Genomic DNA, 13,200 nt, shown 5'->3' on the forward strand with positions numbered 1-13,200 from the left:
GTCTCTTCTTATTCCATCTCTTCCCCACTCCACCACATTAATGTTCTTTCTTTTCTTACAGGAATCCAAAGTGCTTTCCAATAAAGTATAAGTGAAGCGCATAAATGCAAAGAATAAAACGGAATAAATGAACAATATATTAATTTCCCCCAATGGCACAGTATAACATACTAGCCTCACAATATAAAAAAAGCACAGCATTATTCCCATGCTGCTCAGAGAATAATTGAGTTGGAATGGGCCTATAAGGCTATCAAGTCCCAATGCAGGAATCCGAATTAAACCAGACCTGGCAGGCAGTTGACTTTTTTTTCTTGAATGGTTCTAGTATTCAGCACCACCCAAGGTAATTGGTTCCATTGTCATACTCCTTTAACAGTTAAGAAGTTTTTCCTGGTATTCAGCCGAAATCTGCCTTCCTGTAATTTGAGCCCATGGTTGTGTGTCCTGCAGTCTGGGATGATTGAGAGCAAACCCTGCCCCCTCCCTCTGTACGATTACCTTTCAAGTCTTTGAGAAGTGCTCTCCTATCTCCCCTCCTCCTCCTTTTGTCAAAGCTGTACATGCCCAATTCTTTCAGCCTTTCCTTATAGGGCTTGGTTGTCTGTCTAGGATTCTACATGACTCATTCCAAACTATCCAGTGAAGAAATGAAATTCTGCCTACTGTAACACTGCCTGTGCCATCCCTCCGGCTTCTGTGTAGAGTATGCACGATGTAAGGGTTAATCAGATCCTCCCCTCCAGTCTTCATCTTTGCCTGTGTGACATCTTGCAGGGATGAGTCAGTAATCCCCTTCCAGACAATGCCCAACAGGAGCCCTGCCTTTCACAAACAGCCTGCAGGCACATCTTAGACCCAGCTTCTTGCTCCCCTCCCGCCTTATTTGGACTGACATTTCTTTTCATTGAGGATCTGCTCCATGCTGTTTGGCAGCCCCAGCCCAGCGCATGGCCCCTTCTGCTTTTCCATCTTCAGAGAAAAGCCAGCACTTCCCCCACGTCAGTCAGTCACTGTTTTGGAATGAAATTGTCCATTGAGCACGGCCAGGGATCACCCCCCTCCCTTCCCCTCCCACTGAAGATCTTGAATCCGTGCAGGACCCCCTCATTGTTAATCAGGTACAAGAATAAAAGAGGCAAGCCAAAATATCAGGAGCGGAATGAAAACCATCAGGGGGAGAAAGTCCCCCAGCGTTACTTTTTCAGAGGTCTTTAACGGCAGGGCCCTTCCTTGGAGACGGATTTTCTCAGAGCCCTCATAAAAGAAGGGACACAAGACGTTTTTATGATTCTTAAACCTCCTCTTTTCTCATGTTTGTAGTTTCTGAGAGACATAACCATGTTAATCTGCTTCCAGATAACGAAACTGAAAAGGAGAAACGTGGCCCCATTGGGACCAACAGATTTATTTTAGTCTGAATCTCCATGGATGGAGTGGAACAGCATCTCCCAAAGTTTATGCTCGTATAAATCGGGCAAGTCTTAAAGGTGCCACAGAATTCTCTCCTTCTCCCCCTTTATTCTTCCTTGGGTTTTGTTGTGGGCGAGGAGGCCTTCCAGAAAACCAGCTTGCCACCCACCCTCGTGTCTCTCTCCCGTCTCCATTCTGCTGACTGCACTTAACCTCCAACTTTGTCCCCTGTGTTACAAGGTTTATGGCCAAATGCTATTATATTTTATTGCAAAACGCAGGATGAAGCAATGTGGGGTGTGCTTTTTTAAAAAACCTCCCTCCACCCAATGGCGGCATTAGCATGATCCCAAGTGTGGCATCTTTGCTCCTGCAGTTCTTTGGTATAAATAAATACCCGAAAAGGAAGAGCAATCTGTACCCCCGCCAGGGATAATAAAGAAAAATAATATGCCATTGATTTTGCTTGGGGTGTCTAAATGTGTTTTTATGATTGTATATGTTTATTGCTTTTGCACACTAATGCCATGAATTCCAGGCAATTAAAATGGACATGAATTCCAAAGCATTTAACCAGGGGAAATCTGCCTTCCAAATGCAGTGTATTAAAAGTTGTAATAATTTTAGTGATACTGGGGCTGCAGCAGAAGCGGATAATCTTGGCTTCCCACTTAAAACAACAACAGAAAAACTCTGCTGCATGAAACTAAGCTTTGAGAACAAAAGGGTCAAGGTACGTCTTCCTATAAACTGGGAATCATGGAAGTGAAACAGGATCAGGATTGGGTGTTATTTTTCAAAAACATTCTAGTTTCACGAGAATATTCTACTCCTCCATTCAGTATCAGAATATGTATCATGACCCACTGGGTGATTTTGAATGCGAATCTTACATTTAGCCACCCTAGCGTAGTGCAAGGTCCTACCAGTTCCATATTTGATCAGTTTGTGGTGGCAATCAGGCATGTGGCTTCAGGAGATGTGGAAGATCCATGGATCCACCAGAAGAATATCTGTGTGTTTTCCCACAATTTCATGCAGGTTTGCAGCAAAAAAAGCATTATGAAAACAAGATAGAAACATTAAAAGGTTCCTTTAAAATAAGATCATTCCTCATGTCCTAGAGAACCAACATGAAACAGATGACAACTTTGCTATGAGGAATCAGGCTTGTTCATGAAAGCTCACCTTAAATTATAGCACTTACAACTTTAAGGAGCCACAACTTTCCCATGGCAGTAGCTTGATTTCTTAAAAAGTTGATAGCCCCTTTCTTCCATCCGTTCTAGTCCTAAAGGGGAAAGAATGGAAGGAAGGAATGGAAAATCAGATAAAGGCAGCAAAACCTGGGGATATTGAGATGGGTTTCTTGAAGATCAGAGTTGGGGCAGATATTTGAGGATATGAACCTCAATCATCTGAATCATGCTTTCAGACATTAACTACTGCAATTCACATGCGCTCCAAGTTGTTTTCTGCCAACGTCTCATCCTTCTACTGCTTAGGAAGCTGACTGGCAGAACAGATAGCTATCCTTCAAATCTCTCTTTTTGAATGGGGAGAAGGTGTCGAAAAATGTCCTGCTCTGAACGCAAAGGTCCCTGTGATTCTGGGGAGATAGAATTGATAACCCATGTTACTGGCTGAGATCCAGTAGAAAGTTGCCTCTAGAGAAGGCCCAATGAATCAATGGACATTACATAAGTGTCGACTTCCCTGATCCCCACTGATTCAACAGGCCTATTCTAGTGGCAACTTACTAGTGAAGGTCAGCCTTTATATCTGCTATGTATCTCTTTGACCATGAAATGAGGGGGGGGGATATATTCTTGACATTTTTTTTAAAATTTAAATCCCCTGGATAATCAGATTCACTCTATGTTCTCTGTTGCCTCTCAGCCTAGACCAGAGTGCAGCCACTTCCTCATGTGTAAAAGTGAATTTTGCACTACCAGGGATCCACCGGGGAATTGTTTTAGCTAATTATTATCTATATTCGGATTGTCATGGCTCATACCTTCAGAGTGATGCAGCTGTTTGTAAATATGTTGTCATGGCATTTTATTCTCACTCCACCCTTCTTTTCTAGTAGTTTGCATATTGACCATGATCATTTATTTTATATTTGTCTGTTACCCACTGATCACTCTCGATGATAAAGAGAGTGACTGATTAATTGATTGACTGACTTTTTTTGAATGGAGACAGATCTTCTACACTGCTACCAAACTGGGCTTGTTCTTGTGTTCTTCTAGAAGGGAACTGAGCGTACCACCAGAGATGGCTCCAGGATGCTCTTCCTTAAAAAAATCAAATAAAAAACACCCCACTAATTTTGAAAAAGCAAATATTGCAAACTGAAAGAACTCTGGCTCACCATTAACTTGGTCTCACTTCAAATGCTGTTCTTTTTCACAGCACAGCATAGGAAGCGCTCAAAATATAACTCATTGTATTCAGTCATGCACACACGCAGAAGCCCGCACACCTTCTGATCTTAAGACGTTCAGATGCATTCTTGAAACTCTTCATTGCGTGGGCATTAGTGTAGAAAAGGCAAGCACAACGTACTGGGTAGACTGGCTAATTAAATTCATCCTTTCAAGAGTCAAAGCAAAACAACAGAGAGCCGGAATTCAACAAACACAGCAGTGGACTGGAACTCAACACAGAGATTTGAGAGTGGACAAAATCTAACTGCACCGGTGTGTTTTTCAAACTGGGTTTGATCTAAAACATTGAGAGCGAAAGCTGTTCAACAACCTTCACAGAGAAGTCCTTTTCGGTCACCTTCACTTTTGTCCTATAATAATAGCTCCTAGCATTTTCAGATTTTATCCTCAATCCCTAGCAACAAAAGAACACAAAGTTGACTAAGTGTTGTTGAGAAAATGAGAGAAACTCCTTCTCTTTCTCTCTGAACTGAGTTTTTTCTCCCAATAAAGAGAAACATCTGAAACAGAAGAGTGGACAATCTACTTGGAAGTTCTCCTACACCTACTTCATATTCTCACTAGCTAGGGTGGAAAGAAAACATCATACTCAGAGAGAAGATAGACACCCTGTCTGTGATGAGAAAAAAAAAATAGGCATTAAGCTATGTCGGCCGGTGGCGGCTCCAGTTCCAGAGGGGCCGTGAATCCACTCCAGATTTTAGGCTGTAATTTCAAGGAGTTATCTGAGGGCTGAAACTATTTGAGTGATAGGGTTCAGTATTTTGATACTGTCTGAAAACATTTTTTTCTACCCTGGTTTCTCAGGATGAATAAAAGTCAACAAGATGCAAAGCCCTAAGAAATCTCCCCCCATAATTTTATACTACCCTACGTGCAAGAGGATTTCGGCTAAGGTGGTGTTTTCTTTTAAAAAGTAAAATAAAGAATTTCCCAAACTGCGCAAAAGTAATAAAATATTTTTGCACATCTGACACGTGCGGCCTTTAGGTTTGCTCTGAGAAGCCCAAATCCTGAGAGGTTTCTCCCAAAACTAAGAGGTCAACAAATGTGTATGTTTGTTGTAGAAGTGACTAAAATAGGGCATGCTTGAAGAGGGAGCCCTTTAGATCATACGTTGAAGAATGTGATTAGTTCTACAGCAATTTGCTTCCTTCCTTCCCTTCCTTCCAAACTGACTCCTTTCCTTCAGCCTTTAAAAAAAGAAGACGAGGGTGTCCTTTTTCTAATCTACTCATCCATTGCCACCACTGCACGAGCAATGGGATGAAAAGGGGAAGGCAGCTGTAGATAAACTGTCTTATCAAATTCCAGCAGGCTCATTGAGTTGCTAGATTGCAGGAGCGATTTTCCTTGTCAGAACAATCAAAGCTGAATCCCAAACATGCCCCGCGGGAGGGATGGGTAAGTTTCTCCTTCCACAGAAAATCCAGAATGGGAGTCAACTCTGCAAAGCTACAGACAAGCAGGGAATGTCATGGGGAGGTTGGACCTGTTTTGGATATTATTAGAGCTGGCCCAGGGGTATGGTCCTGTAAAGTTCAGACTGAAAGCAGGAGCAGATTCCCCACCCCAACAATACTGGAGTCACCAGCATCATGATCATTACTGGGAACCTGAAATCAGACTCTACAAACCATATGTTTATTGTTCCAAATGGACTACAGCCTCTATTATTTCCAGCTGGAAGGTCATTGGCTGAATGGGGACCATGGGGTTTGTAGTCCAGCTTTGTGATGGTCTAGGTGAATCAAAAGGGTGTTAGCCTGTGGAAGACTGCCATAAATACATTGATATTTCTGTTTTGGTTTCAGATTAAGCTTGGGAGGTGTCAATTGAACACATACGTTGATTGTTTGGATGAATAGAGTCAAATGCTAGGATTCAAAGAACCATGTTTAATGGTTTAAATGTCCCCCAAACGTAATCTGCAAAATATGAAAGACTTTAATTAATATGAATTTCATTTCTCCCTTTATCATATCGTGCTAATTGATGTGACCTTCCTTTTTTTTTGTTGCTCCTCTTTTGTAAGTTTGGAAGCAGGTGGCTTTGTAATGGCAGGATTGTTGACAAAAGGTATAGGGTACCACTTGAATTTGGCAGCACGGTTGAGTTTCAGGAGTATGTGTGGAATGGCAGAAAAGTTCACTTGGATTAAGATCAAAGACTGAAATGTTACTTTAAAGTCTTCTCATATTTCATTAATCACTGGGAAACAAAAACCTTTTTAAGCATCTTTATTAGATCATATCTTGAATTATGTGTGTTGGTTGAATAGCAATTTGTTGCTTTCCTTTCAAACCAGATGATGATGATGGTGATGTTCCGTTGGGAAGTTCTTCCCAATGTTTAGCTTAATCTCCATGCCAAACCTACTCAGATCCTTCAACTGCTCCTCACAGGACTTGGCTTCCAGAAGATAAACCTAAGGCCAGCCCCCCCCATTCATTCCTAACAGTCTCTGTTCCTAACTTGTCTAGGCGAGAACTAGTTACTCTGTGCCCATCTCCAAGGCATCCAGCAGTTGCCTGGAGATGACAGAGGACTCCATGGAGGAGCTGGCCACAGAACCAGTCCAGCATGATGCTCCTGAACCTGAGGCCTCCATGCCAACAGCAATTGTGGGGTCTCTAGAAAGTGGCTCTGGAAGATAGCATCATTTCCAGGAGTTCCATGACCCCAGGTACCATCACACAGCACCAGCAGTGTGCCTGTCACAGTCCAAGATATCCCAGGCAGCCTCTCACCTTAGACAAAGGACCCAGGACCCAGCCTGCCACACAGAGGGTCAAGTCCAAAGGCACTCACCACGGAGCTAGTAGTGACCAAGCAGAGGCAGGAGCCAGGTCACAGGACCAGGAGCACAGAGCCGGGACAAGGCATTGAGATGCAGGAGAGCAGCAGAAGCAAGAGCAGGGGCCAAAGCAGGAACAAGAACAGCTGCAGGGACGTCAGAGCTGAGGAGCAGCAACACGCAGCAGGGCCAAAGACCTTTGTTGCTGAGGCCAGTTCTGGGAGGGAGAACCACTCCTTAAATAGGGCTTCCCTCCAGGTCTCCAGGTGAGCCTCGTGAGTGGCCCAGCAGCTGCTACACAAGGTAGGGCCCGATCCTGCAAACACCAGGCCATTCCTGGGTCAGGCTGGCCCCAGTCCTGCAGCTGCTTAGGGCGGTGTGGGCCAGATCCCGACAGCACCTAGCAGGTCAAGGAGCTGTCTGTTAAGACTTCCTACTTGGAGGGATCGGAGGTAGTAGCTGGAGAGAGAGATCAAGGGGTTCACTGGGAGCTGTCTTTGGTCCTGCACCTTCTGGATCTCCAGATCAACCTTCAGCATGATGCTCGTTTGCAGTAACATCACTTGATTCCTCACTTAACAAGCTGAGCAGGATTTGACCTTAAATGCAAGTCCTCCAGGAAGCAAGTTCTTGGCATAATAAATGTATCTTCAGCCATAATGTGCTCTTTTCCATCGCCATAAATCACAAGGAAAATCTGGAGCCCAAATGTCTGATTATTCAGCCCAGCTCTGAGAAAACAGCCGGCAAATGCCCTCCATTTTTTAATTGCTAACATTTAGTCAATAGTTAAAGCAGCGCTGAAATGATATCTGCTTGTTGCTTAATTGTTGGCAAAACTTTTTCTTTTCTTCCACTACAGGCGGGAGGAAAGTTCTGGTGAAATTCATTCAGTGGGGCACAGCTGTAGCGGAGCCTGGATTCAGAGGGTGCAGAAGAAGTTGTAAAACCTGAAAAGGTCAAGAACGACATTCATTTATTCCAGCTGTCGAATAGAGAGAATGCTAACAAAATGAGGGGCTGTTAGAAAAAGCTAATTTTATGTGCATGTTTTGTCTTGATTCGGGGGTGTCTGCATACATCCTGGTTTAGCAAGAGACACCTGGTCAGGTCTAACAGCCAAGGAAACAAACTGGGACGTTCCAGGCCTGTGTCTTAGCCTAGTCATAAACACAAATCTTGTGAACACACACACATACAGACAAACACAAACACACACACAAGTAAGGTTACTAGATCAGCAGCCTCCTAGTCCTCAAGATTTCAAGATGAAAACCTGAGTCTAAAATGGCAGGGAGGCTTTTGTGTTGCCGGTGCGTCTTTGCTGCATCTTTACGCGGTAACGAGGAATTTCTCAACAGCTCACAAAACTTACAGATCTGCCCTCACTAAAGAGGAATAATTTGTCAGATGACAGTCGTAAGCTGACCTTCAAAGTGCAAAGATCCCAAAGACTAGGAATATCTCTCTGAAGATGCTGTTTGTCACTAATCAATGTTCCTGACAAATTATAACCTTTGCGGATATCAGCAGCAGAAAGAGGAGAGTTTAAAGGATGACGTCTTCACACCAGATGTACGTGGACAGGAGATCTGTTGGTATCAAAATGTAGGTGTGTGAGTGGCTGCCACACAGAGCTCAGAATGGGAAATTGAAAGGTTGTTTTACAAAACTCAGGGCTTCACGTGAGCCCTAAAAGGAGGAGAGTTTGTTCTGTTTGGCGTACTGCCTATACCATAATTCTCCATCCTGAGAGTTCTACCTACAGTATTTTACTGACACCTTTGTTGTTTAGTCATTAAGTCATGCCCGACTCTTCGTGACCCCTTGGACCAGAGCACGCCAGGCCCTCCTGTCTTCCACTGCCTCCCGGAGTTGGGTCAAATTCACGTTGGTCACTCAAATGACACTGTCCATCCATCTCATCCTCTGTCGTCTCCTTCTCCTCTTGCCTTCACACTTTCCCAACATCAGGGTCTTTTCCAGGGAGTCTTCTCTTCTCATGAGATGGCCAAAGTATTGGAGCCTCAGCTTCAGGATCTGTCCTTCCAGTGAACACTCAGGGTTGATTTCCTTCAAAATGGATTAGTTTGTTCTCCTTGCAGTCTAGGGGGCTCTCAAGAGCCTCCTCTGGCACCACAATTCAAAGGCATCAATTCTTCGGTGGTCAGCTTTCTTTGTGGTCCAGCTCTCACTTCCATACATCACTATTGGAAAAACCATAGATTTGACTATGCGGACCTTTCTCGGCAAGGTGAGGTCTCTGCTTTTTAAGATGCTTTCGAGGTTTGTCATCGCTTTCCTCCCAAGAAGCAGGCGTCTTTTAATTTCGTGGCTGCTGTTACCTTACAAACAACTAAAGGTGGCTCACCTGGGAGAAAGGCCTAAATCAGAAGGCTGTGAGGCTCAACTAGGCCTAGTTCTGCCCAAACCTCCTGCTCAGAAAGCAAGCTCCCAGCTAGCACTGGGGCCAGGAGAGGAAGAACTCCCAGAATGGAGAATTATGGTCCAGAAAATCCAAGAATCTCATCTCTGTTGGCCACATACAATCAGTTGCCAGGAAGCTAATAAACTTTCTCACCGTAATGGACATTGAGAAGTTTATTGAGAGTTGCTTTATTCAAATCTGCTGGGAACTGGAGTCCAGCTATACATGGCTAGCGCAACCACAGCCGAAAAACCCCACCAGCAGGCAAAAGCTAAGACTGGCCCTTGGGCAAGGTCATTAAGGGGCAACTTTTTCTCCACATGTGGCTCGTTGCCCAGAAGAGGTGATCGGTTTGCCAGAACGAATGGGAAAAGGCATTGGGAAAACAGATATCCAAAAGCAAAAAAAGAGGGGGGTTGTAAATGAAGGATGCAAAATAATCCACAGCCATCTTATTTATTTGTTTTATTTATTTCATTTATATCCCGCCCATCTAGACTGAAGTCTGCTCTTCGTGGTGGCAAGTGGTCCTTCCTTGAGCGCAGAGTAAGAGGAAGGGCTGTTAGCGAAAAATCTGCCGGCTGGCCCAAACGGCAACGATAGCCACGGAAAGAAGGATGCTCACACACTGCGATGATGTGTGCGTTTTCAGGCCATGCAATTTAACAACCCCTACTCAGCACAGAATTCCTAAGACGGCCTCACGGTATAAATCTTCATAGCCCCAGTGAAGCCCTCTTGGTCAAAATATGTCAATCAGAGGCTCGCTTTTCATTCAGAGCTTTTGCTGCTCAAACCCCACAACGGCATATTTTATTCTCTCCTGTCACAAGACTGATTGTCATTTATGATACTGAGGAGACTTACATAATGCTGGCTTTATCTTTGGAGCAAGGATGTGAAGGGTCGTGAGCTATACAGAGCTGCGGTGGAGATGTCATAAGGTAATATCAAGTGCTTTTTTTAAAATAACAATAAAGTTTCTAGTCCTCACAGATTCAGGGTCAAATTATAACTAGAAGGGGATATATAATCACCATCATCGTAGAACTGCAGAGCTGGAAGGGGACCTTTGGATCATCAAGGAGGCACAGCGGAGATTCAAACTCCCAGCTGCTACTCAGTATGTTCTGGATAAGTCCACTTCTGTCACCACTGACCATTTCGCTTCAGCCATTTTGAGAGGTGGAATGATAGCTGCTTCAGTTCTTTTGACACACACCCCTCTCTCTCTGTCAAACTTAACATCGTGGACCACAGACACCTATTTAAATATATGCAAATCCTTCTCTCGCATGTCTTTATGCAACATTTTGAGGTCACCTTTTTTTTATCCATCATGCAGACCTAACCAATTTATGTATAGATAGCCCATCGTGGCTTGTTTTTAGCTGCATCTGTCTTCTCTTATTGCATTTGAATGGCTTTATTTTTCTATTTTAAATAAAAGATTTATGCCTTAGCTGTCAGATTGTGCCTATATTTGAAAATGTAATCTTGTTTCTAGGAGTCAAGATTAACTTATTAGATTTAACCGTCCCGTGTGTATCCTCCAAGATGGTCGGAGTATATTTTCCGAGGGAACACACACAGCATAAACAAACACAACACACTTCCAACTTAAAACAAAAGATTCTCTCAAGCTGCAAAAGAGATAAATTTGAAAACAGGTTACCTCTGATTTTGGATAAACGGTATTGGAGATGGTGATGATACAGGGTATATACAAAATGGGGCAGAGAGGGGTTTCAAACTAGCTCCTGGAGTATCTTCCATACACCATCATCAGTCAGCCAGAAACCAAGACGAAGAGGAAGGGAGATCAGACATGGGTTGGCCCCATAGTTTGGTCTAGTTTGGCGATGGGCTGGTTCACTCCTTTTTCAAGTGACCACATGACATCCAGGACATTGTGAACTGGCTTGTCCTGATCCATGCCTACCCCCAAATCTTTTTGGGTCCCCGTCAGGGACTAGTGGGTGTTTTGATGCAGGTAGACATGCTCCGTTTTGGTTCAGTGCCAACATGTGTGAGCGTGGGGACTGAACCCAAGCCAATATCTGGCCCTGGCACTTGGCTTAAGACACTTCATGATATTGGGAAATTAAAAATTTCTGTCTGTTCCCCCGTGGAGGGGAGACAAGAGGATAACGCTTAATCAGTGCTGAATATAGGGGAACTAGTACTGTACTTCATGGAATTTAGAGACTACACATCGAGTCCCCAGCATCGCTTCGACTCTATGTACAATAAGATGCTTTTCTTTGCTTGCCTTCCTGCTGGTATTATCTGTTGATATTGCACTTTTCTCCATTTGTTTTTTTTTCCTCCTCTACACTGTCATTAAGAGTTGCTTTTCGTTATTGTTTGTTTGTCCAGGTTTATGCTCTTACGACGATGTTTCTAAGCCACTGTCCTCAGAAGGAGTGGGGAGATTTTTTTATAAAAAAGAGGGTTTTTAAAAAAATAAATAGATATAACACTCACAAGAACAGGAGAGTCTTCCTCACACTTTCTGTAGCACATATTAATACCGTTAAACCACAGGGGGATTCAGAAAGAAGAAAAATCTACAGAGATAAAGCAGATTTCCTGTAGAGAGATTTCCTACAGTTAGGACTGCTTCACAATGGAACAAAATAGGCTAAATATGGAGTGGGCTCACTTTCAAAAAAAGACATTTAACTAGGGCCAGAATCCTGCCATAAGTGGTAAAGCCACTAGGTGACCCCCAAAAATCCTTCTTACATGACAACAGCCGTGTTTTCTTTGGGAGAGCTGGTAGGTTCCTGGCATCCCATTCTTGCAATAATTCTACTCCAGTTCCCACTGTTTATTCTCTTTTTGAAAAAAAAAAAAACATTTACAACTCACCTTTTTGTTGCAAGAACATAGGGTGGGTTACACAGGGAAGAATAATTCGTCTGTATCCAGAATGGTGGTGGGGAAAGTGAGGCCAGATATTGTTGGACTACAATTCCCAGCATGCCTTGCCATGGGTCATATGGGCTACATTGCTCTCCCATGCTGTGGATAAGTGGCACTGCTAACCAGACCTACAATACATTGGTACTGTAATATATTCCTCCTGTTACCTATCTCGCACTTTGCAAATATTTTTTCCAGGCATTTTTGGCTCATTTACCTGAAAAGGTCTTCAAAATGGGACGAGACAGGTACATGAAATTCTCCCTGGATGCCACCGATTTCCTGGATTTGTTTATATCTTACAAATGCTTTGAAAGTTTCTTAGTCCCTAAAGTCGTCTCCAACAGCAACAGCTAGAGATGTGGAAATCAGCACAGGGAGGCTGAGTCTTCAATTGGAACATCTGGCTCGGAACCCGTTTGGGGGCACAGGTAAGCTTTCAGTATGGCCTGATCATCAACGTTGACTTCACAGAGTCTTCTGCAGGGCTGTCATGAAGGTGAGGCAGCTGGGGCTTTGTGTCCCGGACTGCCACATTTAAAGCCTCTCCCTTATTGCACAGCGGGACACAACAGAAGCCTCCCCTAAGAGTAGGAAAGCGTTATGAATATCCTTGAGTGTTACTCCCCCAAATTGGCAATGGTGTGGAGCTGGCCAGTCCTTCACTCCCAGAAGCATTGCCCCATAAACTTAATTTTAAATTGTGCAATGCTCTGGAAGGAAGGAAGGAAGGATTAAAGAAAGACAGGGAGAAACAAGGAAGGAAAGAAGGAAGGAAAGAAAGAAGGAAGGAAGGAACTGATGATGAAGGAGCTGATGATGGATAGAAGGAAGGAAGGAGTTGATGATGGATGGATGGATGGATGGATGGATGGATGGATGGATGGATGGACCACCGATCACACCTTGGTTGTGCAACCAACTCTTGCAAACAATGCATGGTGGTATACACAATGGGGAAGCTGGTGTTGTTCTTTGGAGGTGGGTATTACACAAGCTCCATTCCATGTCTGGGTGACAGATCAGGAGACTTGCCTAAAACCAGGAGACTCTTTCCATGTTGTCTACAAATGAAATCATGCAGCTGTTGTCCTCCAGGCTTCTGTCAACACTCCTTTTATCACACAACAGGTGTTCTAGTCAGCGCTCCAAACAATTGGCTCGGGTAGATATGATCATGA

The sequence above is a fragment of the Pogona vitticeps genome, chromosome 10 (assembly GCF_051106095.1).
Source record: "Pogona vitticeps strain Pit_001003342236 chromosome 10, PviZW2.1, whole genome shotgun sequence".
NCBI classification, from domain to species: Eukaryota; Metazoa; Chordata; class Lepidosauria; order Squamata; family Agamidae; genus Pogona; species Pogona vitticeps.